Source organism: Felis catus, chromosome A2, assembly GCF_018350175.1.
Source record: "Felis catus isolate Fca126 chromosome A2, F.catus_Fca126_mat1.0, whole genome shotgun sequence".
Classification (NCBI taxonomy): Eukaryota; Metazoa; Chordata; class Mammalia; order Carnivora; family Felidae; genus Felis; species Felis catus.
The window spans coordinates 94,910,154-94,930,017 of NC_058369.1; the positions used below are offsets into that span (position 1 = coordinate 94,910,154).

The 19,864-nt window shown below is 37.9% G+C and overlaps 1 protein-coding gene across 5 annotated transcripts in view; it reads left to right on the forward strand.

The window, feature by feature from the left end:
* Positions 1-19,864, forward strand: part of CDK14 (cyclin dependent kinase 14) — a 674,504-nt gene that overhangs the window by 578,510 nt on the left and 76,130 nt on the right. Inside the window, exons 16-17 of one of the 5 annotated variants that reach the window (XR_006594844.1) lie at positions 11,891-12,104; positions 13,435-15,705. The exons of 3 other annotated variants lie outside the window; for them this stretch is intronic. The gene's annotated coding sequence lies outside the window, so the exon portion shown is untranslated. Of the gene's footprint in view, positions 1-11,890; positions 12,105-13,434; positions 15,706-19,864 lie in introns of those variants that run through there. One more of the 5 variants, XM_045053223.1, reaches the window with a different exon arrangement.

A 19,864-nucleotide genomic window follows, 5' to 3' on the forward strand; every position in this document is an offset into this window, starting at 1 on the left:
CTATCACCAGTCTAGCCTCTTCTGTTTGGATTTCAACATCCTTCACAGTCTGACTCCATCTTCCTAGATCCCAAAAGTCCCACTTTCTTTCCTAAGACCATTCTCTGTCTCCATGTTTCATTTATTCATTTTCTCCACACTAATTCATTAAACACCTGCTATATATATGTCAGGCATAATGCTAAGTGCCTAATATTAAGATATAGTTCCTTCCATTAGAAGTTCCAAAAGTCTAAAGGTTGGAAATATGACAGGGAAGAATATAACATGATATGGTCACAGTTTCATAATGGTTTGTACAATGTGCTGGGTAAGTTAGAGAGAGGGAAGTGACTGCAGATTCCACCTGAGGCAAGCTGACAGTTTGTCTAGAGGGGCCAAGGAAATTGTCCAGAGGGGACCAAGACCAGACCAAAGAAAGGAGAAAGCTTAAAGTCAAAAACTGGTGTGCCTACCTCACACTCAAAACCTGATCTAAATCCCATGAACAGGAATAAAACTTCAAATGAAGAAAGAGTGAAGAGCCAAATGGAAGGAGAGTCAGAATGGGAACATGTGAGGACAAAAGGGCAGGTGTTGGACAGTCACTGAGAGTAGTGTCAGAATGTGGAGGGCTCATCTTTATTAAATGGTAGGTATTTGGCATAGAAACACTGAATTGTTGGGATGAAGGCAGTAATGAGAACCAACACATGGAAGCATTGGATTACTGTGGCTTAAGCACAAAATAGGTGTTGGAAAGGGTTATGATAAGGCAGAAAAGTTGGGGTGTTACTGAGAAGAGTTTTGATTGCCTGTTCCAGGCACATTCATTTTATCCTATATGCAGTTGGGGGTGGGGCCATAAGAAAGGAGGTTAGCCAAGAAGCAGGGTTCAAGCAGGTCATGGGTGAATTCATGACTGACTTCCCAAGACATAAGTTCTAGAGAGGAACTAGGAGAAGGGAACATCTTTTTCTAATTTGTATAAAGGCACACCTATATTGCATGTGGTAACCCCAATTGTCCTCTGTATTTTAAGAAAAGGACTCTAGCAATAGATATTTGTTCATGGATTCAGTTAACATTCATTGAGCACTTCCTATGTTCTAGACACCATTATAGATCTTGAGGATTCAGTGGTAAATAAGACAGACACATCTCCACCCTCAGAGTCCAGAGAAAGTAAGCAGTGATGTTAGAAATCAAAGAACTACTTAGAAAGCTGTTGCCCTCCCCTTGGCCTTTCTCCATCCAATTCTACCCACCCTATAAATCCCAGTTCAGTTTTAGCCATCTTCCCCAGCAATAGCCCCTTCCCCAGAGCTCCTAGTTTAAAACTTTTCTTAAAAACTCTGATACTCAACTTTTTTTCTCATTACAGAAATAACATATGTTCAATATAAAAATTTAAAAATGATGAAAGTACATAATGTAAAGAGAATATACTCCATAATCTCACTCACTAAATATAACCACTTTCTGTTAGTATTAGTAGAATGGAAAGTCTTATATATTACTTCTGTACAACTACCAATATATCATTGTCATCATCATCCTCATCTTCATCATTATAAAATGGGCAAATTACTTCCAAAGTTATGGTTTTAGACTTTGTACCTGGAAAGGGCACAGAATTCTGTATTACAACTTCATTGAAATATATTTCACAGAGCATAAAATTCACCCATTTAAAGTATGCAGTTCAGTGGTTTTTAGTATATTCACAGAGTTGTGCAAACATCACCACAATCTTAATTCCAGAACATTTTCGTCACCCTAAAAAGAAACCATGTAGCCATTAGCTGTCACTCCACATTCACATATCCCTACAACCCCCATTATCCCAGACAGCCACTAATCTACTTGCTGTTTCTGTGGATTTGAAATTCTAGACATTTCACATCAATGGAATCATACAATATGTGGTCTTTTGTGACTGGTTTCTTTCACTCAGCATAATGTTTTCAGGGTTCACCCGTGTTGCAGCATGCATCAGTATTCTCTTTCTTTCTTTTCTTTTTTGTTTTCAAAGTAATACTCCATTCTATTCTTAAACGACATTTTATTTCTCCATTCTTCAGTTGACAGACGTTTGGGTTGTTTCCACTTTTTGGCTATTATGAATAATGTTGCTATGAACATTAAAGTGGCTGCATTATTTAACATTCCCACCAGCACTGTATGAGGATTCCAGTTCCTCCACATTTTCACAGGGTTCCTTTGAAAGGAGGAGCAGCCTCTACCCTGGAATAGAAGGCTCTCAGGTAGGCTGGATAGCTGCTAATTGTCCGTTCATTGTACACTGTATATAAAAGTTTTGTCTTCCAAGTTTATGGTAAAGTCTGAAAAACTGCTTTTGAGTGAATCCTTCTCTTTGGGAAAAAAAACATTTGTATGGATTAATGTTCCTCACCAGAGGGACACATTTGACTATAGTCTTTCTTTCAGCAATCACACAAATCCAAAGGTGATTTTGTGTGTGTGTGTGTTTTCTTTAAATTCTGAGACAGAGAAAGAGCCAGAATTTAGATATCAAGAGTCCTGGACTATTACTGACCCCATAGAATCTGTGATAATTAAAATATTATCTTTGAAGGTTAGTTGGTTATATCCTCTAAGGGAAAAATATGCACATGAGATTTTATATTACTGAAGATTTAACACTCCTGAAAAAAAAAAAAACAGAAGTACAATAAGGCTGCAGGAGGAAATACTTTCAAAAGCAGGTTAAAGGTGAAATATTAGCTCAATTAAAGCATGAGAATGGGATCAGGATTAAATGACACATTGGTAGAGAACAGTTAAGTTATTAAAAACAGTACATAATTATGTCTATGTCATCACATCTCTTTAAATCCACCAAAAGTCAGCTAAAAATGATACATGAATTCAGCAAAGTCGCAGGATACAAAATTAATGTACAGAAATCAGTTGCATTCTAATACACTAGTAAGCAACAGAAAGACAAATAAAGAAACTGATCCCATTCATAATTGCACCAAGAATCATAAAATAGCTAGGAATAAACCTAACCAAAGATGTAAAAGATCTGTACACTGAAAACTATAGAAAACTTATGAAGGAAATTGATACAAAGAAATGGAAAAACATTCCATGCTCATGGATTGGAAGAATAAATATTGTTAAAATGTCAATACTACCCAAAGCTATCTACACATTCAATACAATCCCAATCAAAATTGCACCAGCATTCTTCTCAAAGCTAGAACAAGCAATCCTAAGATTTTTATGGAACCACAAAAGACCCTGAATAGCCAAAGTAATTTTGAAGAAGACGAAAGCAGGAGACATCACAATCCCAGACTTTAGCCTCTACTACAAAGCTGTAATCATCAAGACAGCATGGTATTGGCACAAAAACAGACACATAGACCAATGGAATAGGGACTCCAGAATTGGACCCACAAATGTATGGCCAACTAATCTTTGACAAAGCAGGAAAAAATATCCAATGGAAAAAAGACAGTCTCTTTAACAAATGGTGCTGGGAGAACTGGACAGCAACATGCAGAAGAATGAAACTAGACCACTTTCTTACACCATTCACAAAGATAAACTCAAAATGGATGAAGGACCTGAATGTGAGACAGGAAACCACCAAAACCCTAGAGGAGAAAGCAGGAAAAAATATTTCTGACCTCAGTCTCAGCAATTTCTTACTTGACCCATCTCCAAAGGCAAGGGAATTAAAAGCAAAAATGAACTATTGGGACCTCATCAAGATAAAAATCTTCTGCACTGCAAAGGGAACAACCAACAAAACTAAAAGGCAACCGATGGAATGGGAAGAGATATTTGCAAATGACATTTTGGATAAAGGGCTAGTATCCAAAATCGATAAAGAACTCACCGAACTCCACACCCAAAAAAATAACAAATAATCCAGTGAAGAAATGGGCAGAAGACATGAATAGACACTTGTCTAAAGAAGACATCCATATGACCAACAGGCACATGAAATGATGCTCAAAGTCACTCCTCATCAGGGAAATACAAATCAAAACCCCACTGATACCACCTCATGCCAGTCAGAGTGGCTAAAATGAACAAATCAGGAGACTATAGATGCTGGAGAGGATGTGGAGAAACGGGAACCCTCTTGCACTGTTGGTGGGAATGCAAATTGGTGCAGCCGCTCTGGAAAGCAGTGTGGAGGTTCCTCAGAAAATTAAAAATAGACCTACCCTATGACCCAGCAATAGCACTGCTAGGAATTTATCCAAGGGATACAGAAGTACTGATGCATAGGGCCACTTGTACCCCAATGTTTACAGCAGCACTTTCAACAATAGCCAAATTATGGAAAGAGCCTAAATGTTCATCAACTGATGAATGGATAAAGAAGATGTGGTTTACATATGCAATAGAATACTACGTGGCAATGAGAAAGAATGAAATCTGGCCATTTGAAGCAACGTGGATGGAACTGGAGAGTGTTATGCTAAGTGAAATAAGTCAGGCAGAGAAAGACAGATACCATATATTTTCACTCATATGTGGATCCTGAGAAACTCAACAGAAGACCAGGGGTAAGGGGAAGGGGAAAAAAAAGTTACAGAGAGGGAAGGAGGCAAACCATCAGCGACTCTTAAATACTGAGAACAAACTGAGGGGTTGATGGGGGGTGGGCAACCAATTTGGCAATAAATTTCATATAATAAATAAGTAAATACATAAATAAATCTGCTTTGGTAGTGCAAATAAATAAACTTTCTAAATCTTTTAAACATAATTCTAATTCTTTTAAACATAGTAATAATACTCTTTGTCCTTGTAATAACTTGCTCCATTTTTATTTGAAAATATAGTTAAATACTGTTAAGTACTCCTCTGGTAAGCTCTTTGCCATATGTCACAATTAAGACATACCTCTCTTTTCATATTGCAGTTAAGATGCATGAGAATCAATAACAGATACTTCAGTGTTAGTTCTAAACCCAAACTTTAGTAAGGGCAACTGTCACAAAGAGTATGTGGAAATCTCTTAAGACAGTTAGCCACTTCTTCCAAACATATTTATGAACAGGGTAATGTTCCTTTCACCATTAATCCTATAATTCTTCTCCTTTTTATTTGAAATATCACCTTCATTTGTTAAAGATTGTCTTAATTTTCACACCAGAAAGAGTAAGTGAACCAACATCTATCGAGTGATCCCTGAATTCTGAGATTTATTGTCTGAGATTGTAATTTTTTTAAGAAATTTTGTTTCCCATTATGAAATGAAGATTTTAAAGAGTCACACTTGAATTTCTTTTATGTATTTAAACTCATACCTATGATTACTGATGATGAACAATGTAACAAAATGGAAGTGTTAATCAACTCTTGATAGACTTGAGATGTAGTAGAGACTACTGTTTATCTCTTCCCAAACTAAGCAACTGAAAGCAATATCATAGGAATGACATAGGAAACATACCATTATCATGTTTAGAATAAGAATTTCAGAATCTCTAGTTAAAGTTTTAAATAAAAATTACCAGGTCCAAATCCTTTGACTTGGTGCTCATTATAGAATAGGGTTATAAATAAATAGTCATTGGATGAAGACAAGAATTCCATTGCCTTATTGCCTCATACCTCAAAATAAGGTATAACTATGGAACAACAGAATATCATTATGTTTTATAATTGTTAATCACTTTAGAGATAAGAGATTCAAGCCTACTTTCCTTTCTGTAAACAAGAGGATGTCAGTAAGAGCATGTTAAATTTAAAGGGTTCATCTTTAATTTAGTAATGACCAAAGTGCCTTAAAGTATGCAGTTATTTTATTTTCTTTTTTCATACATATGTTTCATGTGTTTGTAGTTAAAGAGGTTGAGTCATATTTGACACTCATGATTATTTCTGTTTTGATGTCCTATCTCTCTATTTCCTCTTTATAATTTCAGTTCATCACTAATGCCTTGAATAGATATCATTGCAAAAATAATTCATTTGGATATACAGTGTTCAGCATGAAACATATCTTACTTCTTCCTTTTTTTCTAAACAATTTTCTCTAAAACCTAAGAATATTTAGCAAAGCTTCAATTATCTTAAGTTCCATTTCCCCAACTAAGAATGGTATTCATATGAGAATCCCAATTTTTTCACCAGATACCTGGAAATTTTTCTCTTGCCAGAAGGAAGAAGCACAAGCAAAAATAAAACACTATAAAGCTTGACAGATGTATCCAACACTATTCATTTTAGCATAAAATCATGGGTTTTCTTATATGACTTATAGTATCTTTCTCATTACCTTCTCAAATTCTGTTCTATTACTTTTCAGAAGTGAATCTTCTCTCCTGTCTATATCATTTAAGAGCTAAATGCCATCACAGTGGAGTTGGAAAGAGTATGGGATTTGGAGTAAGAAAATCTGGGTGCAGGTTCCAACTTTGTCACTTACTAGTTGTGAGTCCTTAAGTAAATTATGTGTATTCTCCACCATTCCTTTTCCCTATTGGAATAAAGATGGCAAAACCAACCACTTCACTAGGATTGTTTTAAAGAATTGATAAGTTGCAGTTTTTATACAAGGACTTATGATCCAAATTATACAGCGTGGGCATGTATCTTTCAGGATAGGCTAGGTTTTGCTGTGGCTTACCATAACAGATGTTTATTTCTTACTCACATTTTATATCTAATATGAGTCATCAGGGGCTCTGTAAGAGACACAAGCTAACAGAGGCTACATCTCCATATGTCCCTCCTCAGTCACCTTGGCAGGGGAAAGAAATGTGACAAGATGGTTACTGGCCCAAGATGAAGCAGCCACGCAGATGTGCACAGTTCATTGGTCAGAGCATATTGAGTGTCCATGCCTAACTTCCAGAGAAGATAGGAAGGGCATTCCACTGAAGGTACAGAAGACAGAGAACTGGAAATTAGTACATAGTGCACTAATGACTGCCACAGAAATGTTAGCAAACATTAGAGATAACATAAAGTATTTCTAGGGAAGGATGAAAAGTCATTCCTGTTATTTCCTTAGATCCCAGAGATATTCAAAAAAAATCCCAAGGGAGGAAAACAAGTCTGGGGGCAAAAATGAGAGCCTTGTGTGAGTGTCAAGCATGGAAAGGAACATAGGTCAAGGATTTCAATAAGAAAAGAAAGTGAGGGAAGAGATGGTGTCAAAGTGAAACCAGCTGGGTCTCACGTGTGTCTTGAGATCAAGCCCCATGCTTCTGTGTCTGAAGAGGGTTGCAAACTGCAGCCCGAGTGAACTCCTCCACAGTCCTCTGTACATCATCACATGTAGTATGTCTGCCCCATGCAGATGGCTTCGTAGCCCCTGGACTCCACTTTTGTGCTCAGCTCCTGGTAGTAGGAACTGGTCTCACTGGTTGGTGTCTGGTCTCACTATTGGCATTGTGTTCTTGTCTTTGGCTTTTGTTGAGGCCTCACAAGCCTCTAAAACAATCATAGCAAGGTTTTCTATCCCTCCATTCCCTCAGAACCTCTGAAGAACATCCTGTTTTCTTGTTGCTTAAAAGTAAAGGAAGTGAATCTCCCTAGTATTTATACTTCTCATATAAATGAAAAAAGTTTAGATTTCATTATGCCGAATCCAGTTTTCCTTAAACTTCGTCTACTTTGGCTTAATTGTAGAAGTGTTATGAGTTTGCAAGATGCTTGGGATCCCTTCTATATGTTTAGAATTTCTCTTCAGAATGTTCCCTCAAGAATACCACCAGTTGTCATTCAAATGGTGTGCATGTGTGTATGAGTGTGTTGAGGAGAGGGAGATCAAAGGAAAAAGAAATGCAAAGCTTCAAGAAGGAGAAATGAGGAATGGCCTTGTTGCATCTGATCAGGTACAAAACTGTGGTCAAAATGTATGGATACTTTAAATTTGAAGCTCTAACTCCCTTCTTTATTATCACTCAAGGAAAGAAATGGTATAAAATTAAGTTGAATAAAAGTAAAATTATGTGGATCAGAGAACTAAAGCAATTCTGTGCAAATTCCCCTGGGCACCCAAACCAGCAAGCAGATCAATGGGAAAGAGCAAGGTAGAAGGAGATTTAGGTGTGCTTGCCATGGTGATCTTGTGCTAACTGGGAGAAGAGTCATCCCTGATTCCACACTTTCCTTTTCTCTCCTTAATGGGTTCCTGAAGATCTGCAGGCTCTTCCACACCTGCAGACTACCCCAGGTCCCAGAGAGACACCATAAACCATAAACCTTTCTTGTCTCTTAGGAAAGAAGGAGCAAATAATTCATGTGCCTAGGATGAATAGGGTACAAGTGTAGATAGAGTTTAACCAAGAAGATGAAAGTGAGCAAGAGTCATTAGTATGCCAAGCTTCCAGACCAAGTTCTGTTATGCCACAATTCTGAAATGACAAAACCAAAGTAAGACCACAGAAGGCAGATCAGTCTGTAAAGAGCAGATACAGGAGACCATGGGTTGGTCTTCTGATGATAAGAAAAAACACTGTGATTGGTAAGAAAAACAAAACTTTGTCCAGAACATAAGAATATGAAATATTTCTCTAACAGCTGCAGCTTTCTCAACCATAAAATTTAAAATGCCTGCCTTTTGCAGGTGGGGGGCCAGAGGCACAATAAATCCTCTCTAACTGCTCAGGTGAGTCCTCAGAGAGGATCATTGTCTGCAGCCCTCTCTGAGAGGGAAAACGTAGGTGGCCATATTAGAAACAATTGCAGATTCTTGGCTGATACTATTTTTTACCTTAAAAGGAAAAATAAGAGTTCAGGGTCATTGACAAAGCTATGAGAAGCTCTCAATAATGTTTATTTTCACAATGATAAAATAAATACGGCATATGAAATAAAGTGAAGAATGGGTACAATGGAATTCATTTCTATTTGTCTGTTATCCTGCATTAATGTTGGTACATCACTGATAATGACTTTAATAAAGAAGAAAAGAAGCGAAGAATGAAGGATTGTGTCGGGGGAAAGAATCTTTGATTCAGCTCCCCATGTTTCTGAGGATCATCTATTGAGATCCCTATGCTGGGATCCACACCTCCCATTTATGCTTCTCTTGCAGCAGTTGCCTTCATCAGATAGAATGGTCCAGGTTCCATCTTTCTTGAAGGAACACAACCCATAGACTGAATGAGATTTTTGTTTTGTTTTGGTTTGGTTTGTTTTGGTTTGGTTTGGTTGGTTGTATTTTGATCATCGAGGGAGAGTGTAGGAAATCATGTAAGCCTTTTCCCCCTTAATAGAAGTCTCCCTAGACTGTGCCAGTTGTCCAAAAGGAATTACCTTCAAGTACTTAACTTTCACAGAAGCTATTTCCTCTGCAGTATGCTCTAAAATTGTGGCTAGATGGTGGAAATGCTCCTTGATGGTTCAGCATTCTGACAGTCTAATCCTGAGATCCTTGACTGGGGTCCCTGGACCTACTAATGGAATTCACAAAGTCGGTGAGCCAACTTAGACTGTATGGAAAAAAAACCTGACTGTAATTATAAAGATGTCGTTTTCTAGAGAGAATTCTTGGTGTTCACCTGGTTCTTCAGTTTGGCAGTGCCTCACAAAGTTTTAAGAATCATCACAGTCCAAGTACTCTGTGCCTGTTCTCCTATTGGCAGTTGCATTTATCAGTGTTTTGCCCACTGAGGAATTGGTGAGAGTAGGAAAGAGGGGGTACATTAAAGACATTTTTTTGTTGGTGAGAAACATCATAATCTCAGATTCTGAATTAAAACTGATGTTTTCTGGACACCTGGGTGGCTCAGTCGGTTGAGCGTCCAACTTGGGCTCAGGTCATGATCTCACAGCTCATGAGTTCGAGCCCCGTGTCAGGCTCTGTGCTGACGGCTCAGAGCCTGAAGCCTGCTTTGGATTCTGTGTCTCCCTCTCTCTCTGCCCCTTCCCCACTCACACTGTGTCTATCTCTCTTTCTCGCAAAATAATAAACATTTAAAAAAATTTTTTTAAAACGTGATATTTTCTGTTACATAGCAATGTGACATTTCCTGTGTAATCTCGTTAAAAACTCATAAAATGATGCAGTTAAGTTTTTTTGCATTTTATTGTAAGATTTACCTTAAAAACATAAATATAAATAAGGGTGTAATTAATTACATGTACATTTAGAGGTGAAGTGTACTGATAAATAATAGGATATTATTTATGGATAGAACCATAGGCAGATAAATAGCTATATTACAAGGCAAATATGTCAAAATGTTTATTGCAGGATCTATATAGTGGATATGTGGATATTCACTGTATAATTCTTTTGTTTTTCTGTAGGTTTGAAAAAATATGTGATCATGATATTTAGAATGCATGCAACTGTGTTTGAAAATTTTTTTTTTAATTTTTTTTTCAACGTTTATTTATTTTTGGGACAGAGAGAGACAGAGCATGAACGGGCAAGGGGCAGAGAGACAGGGAGACACAGAATCGGAAACAGGCTCCAGGCTCCGAGCCATCAGCCCAGAGCCCGACGCGGGGCTCGAACTCCCGGACCGCGAGATCGTGACCTGGCTGAAGTCGGATGCTTAACCGACTGCGCCACCCAGGCGCCCCTGAAAATTTTAATGAAATTGTAATAAGTATATAATCATAATATTTAGAGTACACACAATTGTAAAGGCACCACAGACAGAATAAGAGTGAAAAGGAGTGAATTTTGATTTTACAAAATTTTACAAAATATGATTTTACAGATTTTATCTAAGTTGATTTTACAACTTAGATATTTATTAATTCAATTTGGAGGCAATTCTTAGGGGAACCTGGCTGGCTCAGTCAGTAGAGAATGTGACTCTCAATCTCAGGGTTGTGAGTTTAAGCCCCATGTTGGATGTGGAGCCTACTTCTAAAAATTAAATAAATAAATAATTTGGAGGCAATTCATTAGTACCTAGAAGTAAATGTACATATTTTCAAATTTCAAGTGAAAAGATTTTATATCAAGACGGATTACTGTGATATATGTGTAGTGCTTAGAAAGATAGCCCTCCAAACAGTGACTGTGATTGCATGCATACTTTTCTAACAGAAAGCTCTTGTTGCCATTAATTGTTTCCTAGTCTCTCTAAATATTTCTTTGCTTCATTTCACACCATTATTCCTAGTAATTTCTCTCTGCTTTATGCCTAAAATCAATACGTTATAATTTTTCTTAAGAAAGTACTGAGAAAGACAAGATTTTACTTGACCATGTTAATCCAAGTATGAGTGGTTTTACATCCTGCTTGCACCAAGGTACTCAATAATTAATTATGAGAACTCTGGCCCTATGTAATTGATTATATAAACTCTAGCACTAAAACTCTGGAGGTCAGTAATTAGAAAACAAAAGAGCTTTTCCATTTTAGCATCTCAGGCCCTGCTCATTGTGCATGACATCTCATGCAGAGCCGCCAAATGGAAGAATTGCAAGAGACACATAACCAAAACAGCTTAGTGAAGCTAATGAGGGTGGGTGTGTTTTTCCCCCACACTTTTATATTTCTTACAATGTACATCTATTTAATTATTACGTTGAAAATGGAACTGGAATGATTTTACCCCCTGAAAGCAACAAAGTCACTAGATCAGTGTTTGTTTTTGTTTTTGTTTTGTTTTTTCCAAATGGCCCCAGTGTTCAAAGTCAGAACTTTTGAAAGGACTTAACAGAGCATCATGAGACGTGATAGGTGCTTAGGTACAATTTTAATGCCAGCAGACTGGAAAACAAACAGACAAGGCATGACTCTGTTCTTTAGCATCTGTGTGAAGAGGAAATAAGATCTTTCTGGATGTGCTCTGCTCACAGGTGTGGAAGGGAGGATGTCACATTCCTGACTTAACCACTGTGTGTGGGATTCTGGTTTAGGACAAGGTGAAAAAGTGTTGCATTGCCTCCCACAGTAAGAGCTCGATTCCCCTAATTCCATTGGTGCTTTTGTTTCAGTCCACCACAAGTGGCCACTAAAAAAGCATGAAGCATCCCCTAATCCCATGAGCCTGTGTGTGCCAGCTACTGTTCCTGCATTCTCCAGCTCTGTTACCATTGGAAGGGAGAGATTGACCCAGCCCTGCAAGTGCTGTTCTTTGCTCTGCCGCTAAACCACTGAGCTGTTGGCACTTTAATTGTTTTACACTAGGAGGAAACCAGTTGTGTTGATGTGAGTGTCTTATTCATCAGACATTACAGCCTTCACATTTTTAACGAGCTGAAACTCCTAGTCCACGATGTGCAACCACAGTGAATCAAGGAAAGAGCATAGTGATGATGTTTTCTAATTTATTGCGGTTGCTCTTTAAAAGATATGACAGTATTTCAGAGCTCCAAATGCTGCAATTTGAAAGTCTGTCTGAGGTCATGGGCTAATCAAAAACAGTAAATCATGTTTGACTTACAAAGGACAGCAGAGCAGTGAAGCTAGGAGTTAGTGCACATTTGTTTTGCCTTTTCCTTTTAAATGCATATGCAAATATAAAGACACAAGTGAGCAAACTATTTAATGAGTACCTAAGGCATCTTTCTGGTGGGTGGTGATTGATATGGGGGTGGGGAAGGGGTGTCCTGTGCAGCAGAGTATCAGGCAGTATTTGCACTTCTTGTCATTTGAGAATGGCAGTCTTAGCCTCCTCCTCCGAGCCATCCTGCTCAGGCATGTGTGAATTTAAATAGATGAATTTATTTAAAGTACAACTGAGAATTATGGCAGAGAACAAGCTGATGGGTTTGAATTCAACAACCGCATTAGAGCAGAATTGGACCTACCATGGCTTCAGTAAAAAAAAAAAAAAAAAAAACAAAAAAACAAAAAGAACTTACAGAGGAAGGTCTAAAACACTCAAGGAGAGATGAAAAATCCCTTGGAGGCTGAGAGGAGGAAGGCCCAGATCCCACCCTCTTTTCAGCAGATCTTTTGCCACTCTCAGTGTTTAGCATTTGTAACACTTTGTGACACACATTTTGAGACCAGAGCGTCAGCATGTCTTAGTTTGTGTAGTAAAGTGCCGAGTTTGCTGGCTCTGTTTTTATAAAGTTGGAAGTAGCAACTTGTCAACCCTGTTGTTTCTGTGAGGGTGACCAATTCATTGTGATTTGCTCCAGTTTTAAAACTGAGAGTCCTCCATCCTAGAAACCCTCCTCAGTCCTGGCAAACCACATCACAGTTGGTACCCCCTCATTCTTCGAAATGCTGTGGCTCCTCTAGTGAATGCAGGGGTATTTAAACCTGGAACATAACCTCCTGCTGCAGCTATGCCAGAGGACATTGAACCAGTGACTAAAGGAGTAGAATTTAAACACACACGCACACACACACACACACACACACAACTCCATTTTATAAAATCTGTTCTTATGGTTGTAGTCCTATTTTTTAAGGCACTTTCATTTAATGAGAGAATTAATGGAAATATACTTTGAGAGAAGATGCTACCTGAGCACAAAATGCTAGTATTTATTTCTCATGACATGTGTTTTGTAATTCTGTCTCTCAGAGCTCATCTTGGCTATTAGATAGAGCAACTTATGGAGCGCCAGTCTGGCTCAGTCGATAGAGCATGCAACTCTTAATCTCGGAGCTGTGAGTTCAAGCCCCACATTGGGGGTGAAGATTACTTAAAAACAAAATCTTTAAAAAAAACGATATAGTAACTAGTTATAGCAGTATAACCAGTACCAAAATACTTTAGTTGTAATTGTGTGGAGATGCATATCAGATGACTTTACATGTAGATCATCTTAGTTTCCATGACTCAGCACTTAGTGATTTGTCCTTGGTCTTCATCGGGAAGTTGTTCATTGGCACTGTTCACATTGTGAGGCTGATACGTGGGCAGAGGTCGATGCCCGTTGAGCTGGCTGTCCAGCATCCGCATCCCCCCGTCCTTGTTTGGACCCTTCTCAGGAAAAAAAATGTTGCTATGATAGTGTCTACGATGTGTCATTCTGTGACAATATCAGAATGTGCTCCACAAGAATAGATGTTTCGGCTAGAATATGATGTCCATTTTCCTACCTGTGTTCAGCAGAATACCTCAGTAAAAATTATATGACTTATGGAAAAAAAAAACAGAATAAGAATTTTTTTTCAATTTGGTAACCATAATGTCTCAGTCTATTAAGGCTGCTATAACAAAATACCTCAGAATGGAGGCTTTATAAACAACAGAAACTTATTTCCCACCATTCAGGAGGCTGGAAGTCCATGGCACCAGCAGATTCATGTCTGGACCCTCTTTCACTTCTTTCCTGTGTCTTCACATGATGAAGGGGTGAGAGAGCTCTCTAGGGTCTCTTTAATAAGGGCACTAATCCCATTCATGTGAGTTCCACCCTCATGATCTAATCACCTCCCAAAGATTCCATCTGGAAATACCATCACACTGGGGATTAGGTTTCAACATAGGAATTTGGGGAGCATACAAACATTCAGTCTAAAGCACATAGGACTCACAAAAGCAGTAAAAACACTAATAAAAATACTAGCATAGCTTACAGGTGAAAGAAGATTGATGGAAGGGTTAAAGGTATAGAATTTTGGATGGCAGAGCAAAATGTGCTAATATCAAGAAGATATGTGCAATAAACAGTGAATTCCAAGCCAGAGCATGTGGCCAAGCCGAGCCAAGCGGAAGCATGTGGGTAAGTGGATGGTAGGTACGGTACCATGCACCTCTTCAACTCACGTGCAACTGTTTTTATGTCTCTGGCATGTGGCTGCCGTGACTTGGTGGCTCAAAACTTCAACAGTAAATCTACGTCTCTCACATGAAACCATCTGAGTTCTGGTTTCTGCTGACACCGTTCTTTATCCATCCTTTGTGATCTAACTTCGACCACAGAAATTTATGTTTTAGCTTTGCAGATTTCTGCAATACAATGGTTCACTAGACAGAATGACATTGTAGGTGATCATATTATATTGAATTCAAAACCCTTAGCATGAAAACTTCTTCTTCTTCAACACTTTGGATAATAGTACTAGGCAGGTTTTCATTTGAAAGAAAAAATTCCACCCAAAATGAAGTCTCAGATCTCCTCTCAGATCTTTTAATGAAAGTCAGACATGAATCCTCGTGTTTCTCTGACTGCTAAATACTTAGAAGTCGTTTTATATTTGTGTGTGTTTGTTTTAAGTTGTAAAAAATTTGCACACTGCTTGTCTATATAGCTTTGTATTTGGTTTATTTAAATATAGTTTAGTAGGACTGTAACATATAAGGAAGGTGAAAGAGTCTGAATCCTGTTTAATTAACTTATCCCACTTGGCAGCCAGTCAGTTATAAAGGTATGCTGAGCAAATAAAGCTTCAAATGTGAAATCCTTGGAAAGAACAAGTCCCATTTGGTAAAGGGTCTTCTATTCTTAATTTTGTCATTAAAATTATTTCAATGAGCTATTTCAAGCCTCACAGTTATGTATTTGTAAATGTGGACACATGATTATATAGATACGATTTTATAAAAGATTTTGTAAAAGACGGTTTGTGTCTTGGATGCTCTTAGAAGATCCAGATCAGTACTTTCCTTGTCTCCCTGCACTTCTCTTGACCTTCATTGAGACAGGACATGCTCCCAGAATTGCCATCCACATGGGTCTAAAATATGACTAGTCTTTTACATTTACATAAATCTGATTTAATAAACAGTCACACCAGCATTCTTTTCAGTTACCACTAATTATACATCATACAATGCCTGGTTTTTAATGGGGATTTCAATAAATGTTCATTGATAGTGATGATTATTAAAATGATATGTTAAGTTTCCTTGTGTGAGAAATGCTCTGTTTGAAATGTGAGACTTATAGCTTTGCCTAAAATTTTTTAATTAAAATCTCCGCTTTGGCATGAAGCTTAAAATGTGCAAAGTCACTGCAATTAGTGCCTTGTGCATCCATATGGATGTTACTAAACGGCTTTCAACTTAAAGGATTTGAGCTATTTTGAATGATGGACCTTCTGTTAAGCTTAAAACAAAGCCTGTCTATCTCTGCATTCATTTTAATTAATATTCTCTTGCTGGTCTCAAAGATGTGTTCTCTTCTGGGGGGTGGAGGGATGGGGAAGAAACACGATTATCATAAGTCAGAAATAAGTTACAGAAGTAGGTTTGACTGATTTTCTACTTCCTTCAGGAAGCTCCCAAGGAGCTTCAGTGCAATGTCAGAGAACTGGAAAACACTGATTTCAAATTTTCTGCAAGAAAACTATATTTCTAGCCAAATCATGACATAATTAAAGTCACTCAAAACAACGAAGAAATTAAGCTGTCCCCAGATTTTCTGAAATCAGTATAAAGATTAAAACTTAACCATTTTGAGTCTAACATTTATATAGAATCTACAGTATAAAACTTGGGTATATGTGTTCTATATATAAAAATGAATATATGTGCCATATATATTCATTCATGTATATATATACATATACATATATATGTATGTATATGTGTGTGTGTGTATATATATATATATGCACATACTTACTTCAGAGAGATCCATGCTTGCCTATTGCTTAGGGTTTAGCAGGCTTATTTCTGGAGTTAATTTTCTATAAGTAGTGAATGCTGCTTGAAGATGAATTCAGTACAAAAGATTAATTTCATTGTTTTTCTTAGTATTTTAAGCAAAATTAAACTCAAGGCAGCACAGCCTGGTAGGTTTTTACTTTCCTGGATATTTTCCACATGAAATCTTTTTAATGTGGTACTTGAGGAGGGGGAGCTTTCTGGACTATGTTTTCCATAATATCAGAATAAATTCTAGAGACAGTTATATGTGTTAGTTAAGGCCCTGCTTTTCTAACTATTTTCAGACATCTCCCCTATAACCACTTTCCATTTACCTCCAGAAAGATATTCACTAAGGTGGCCACTGTAATCCTTTGACTATCATTTGACAATTTAGGCCAGTTTTGAAAGCTGGTATAAAAGTAGAAACTAAGGGGCAGGTGACTCAGTCAGATTAAGTGTCCAACTCTTAATTTTGGCTCAGGTCATGATCTCAGATTTCACGGGATCAAGCCCCACATGGGGGCTCCATGCTTGGGATTCTCTCTCTGCATCCTCCCCTGCTTGCACACACACTCTCTCAAAATAAATAAATAAACTTAAAAAAGAAAAGTAGCTAGCTAAAATATCTTTATTGAGTTCTTAAGAATAAGTGTAAAAATTACAAAGCAGAATTGTAATTTACCAGAACATGTGGGTAAAATAATTTTTCTAACATGTGAATAGAAAGGCATAAAATTAGTAACTAGATTTGGCACAAAGCTAACCTAATTTTTCCACATTGTCTGAATTTTTAATTTTTATTCCTTTTTTTTAAAGCATGTAATTAATTACCTATCTATCTTTAAATGACTCCTGTACCAGTGGTTTGGTTTCTACATTTGAAAAGAAGATTGGAATTGGTTTTATTTCAGATAAACAGATAAAAGCTAAACTTGGTCAAATGACATATATTGTTTTTTCTTGAAGATAATTATTTCATAATTCTGTACCATCTTTGCCATTGTGAGGCAGCTTTCCTTCTGTCAAATTTTAATAATTCTTCCCTCTCTGTTAGCATCTTAACAAAGAGTCTCTCAAACAGAAATGAGCGGCTTACCCTACAGTTTCACATACATCCTGGTGAATATCCTGTTCACAATTTAGGCGATGAAAGGAAAACCTACAGTTGTTTTAATTTGGAATCAAAATAATCGCTTCTCTCCAGTGAGGCTTAGAGGAGAAAAAAATGGGCCAGAGTCTTCCCGTAGAAAAAAAGAAGAATACTTCGCAGAGAGGTAATGCAGCAGGGGGGACAAAAAAAGACAATAAAACAAACACAAAACCTTAGAGTGGGTAAATAGGCTAGTGGAAGAAAGGCCATCTGATCACATAGAAGCACCCTGAGCTGGGGTCTTCAGCTGTATGGTCCCGCCGGCGTGTAAACTGCATGTGTGTGTGGAGGGGTGTGTGTGTATGTACATACAGAGATTTAATGGGGAGCACAGAGGGAATTAGAAAGAGCCTGGCCCGTTTTTAATTTGGGTCTGTTTGCTTGCATTTAGCACTTAAGGGCTTCTACATTCAGTTTGCTCAAAAGAGTGATGAAGCACTCCTTGCTTATGCCTCAAATCAGAAATGCATGAAGTGCAGCTGCAGAGATAATACATTTTCCCCAAAGGCTTTGGCTGAGCAAATTAGGTGTCAATGGGGTGCCTGCGCAGGCAGTACTCTCTCTAATTAGTCTCTTGAGCCTAGTTGGTGGCGGGTATGAGATGATCTAATCAATTGGTCTGTGTCTGATGGTTCGTGTAAAAATCCTACCAGGCAGACTCTCTCCCACAGGTCACCCACCTGCACAGCGGGACTGCTCATTTTCATTTTTCATCTCCTCCATCACATGATGCTGACAGTTGGTTTTAAGAAAATTGAATCCAAAAAATATCTAGTTCATAGGGCACATGGGTCAGAACAAAGTTGCATTATGGGTACCAGCGATCCAATTAATTAATATTTATAGCTGAGAAGCTCTATGTAGATATTTCTGAATAGGGATTTTATCAATAAAGTCCAATTTCTTGTTTAAAACATTCATTTCTAGAGAAAGAACATTGCAGAAGCAGAAAGCAAGGTAAAAATGGCACCCATTAATCTGATGATATATAGACTTATATGTTGATGCGCACTTAGTTGAGCTTGTAAGTCATAGTCACTGCTCATTTGCGTTGCATATGTGGTATATTTTAATAATCAATTAAATGTAAGGGAAGGATTTATGTTGCTATTATATTTTGCTTCTCTGTGAATGTCGTTTACCATCACTCCTTCCACCTACCTCCCCACATGTCAAATGTATGATTACATTTAGATCTTGAAGAATTTTTCTAGAAGTAAATTGATGCACCTTATATATAGTCCTTGAAAATTGAAACTGATGCTGATGCTGCCCAAGAAGGGAGAAAGGCTGTCCCATGCCGCTGATGAACAGTGTCAGGCAGGGTACTTGGCACAATTTGGTCTACAGAGTCATCTCACAGAGATGGAAAAGAGGCTAGCTCTCATTGGCACTGCCCTTCTTTTTTATTACTGGCTCTTTTCATTAAATGTTTGAGCCCAAACATAAGTAATGGACTTATCCATAATCACCATGTTCACCATTTATTATCCAATTACTATTATGCATTATCCTTTAATATCCAATTCTGCTTATGCCCTGGGTTAGGCACATGCTATTCTTCTAGAAATTACACTCGAAGAATCAGGACAAAGGCAAAGACAAACACCAGCAATGGCCAAAAAAAAAAAGTTGCGTATCAACCAAACAGGATAGTAACATGCCCTGGCTCATGGTGACTACATAGTTTATTATTATGTCAGATCAGATATACTGAAAATCAGATCATTCAAACAGAATGTCATGAGGTTAAAAAAAAAAGTTTGTCCCACAAGACCCACCTTTCTTGGCCAGTGGTGTATCTGGCGATGTCTGACTCTGTACCCAGCACTGTGCTCTTTCAGTAAGAGTACAGGCACAGCGTTTGCCCTCAGTCAATGTGCCATGAGGGAACTCTACACCTAAAAATACATTCCACTCCCAAATTTTCAGATTCTACCCTCTCCTTTCCTATTCATTCAGCAGTGGTTTACTAAATATCTGAGCAGGGTATCTTGGCTCTACTGTAGGGACACAGTAGTTAACAAAACCAAGCTTAATCAGAAACATAATGATGCCACCTGCCTCCTTACTTGCTCCCTCGCAGGAAATGTCCCCACCCTGGAGGGACTAAATTAAGTCACTCATTTAGGAGGTCAGCCTGGGAACCAGGTCTGCATTCAGTTGATGAAAGTGGTAGAATGGAGGAAAGCCAGCCATTGGCAGCAGTTGGCCCTTGAACAACACGAGTTTGAACTACTCAAGTCTATTTCCTTGCTGATT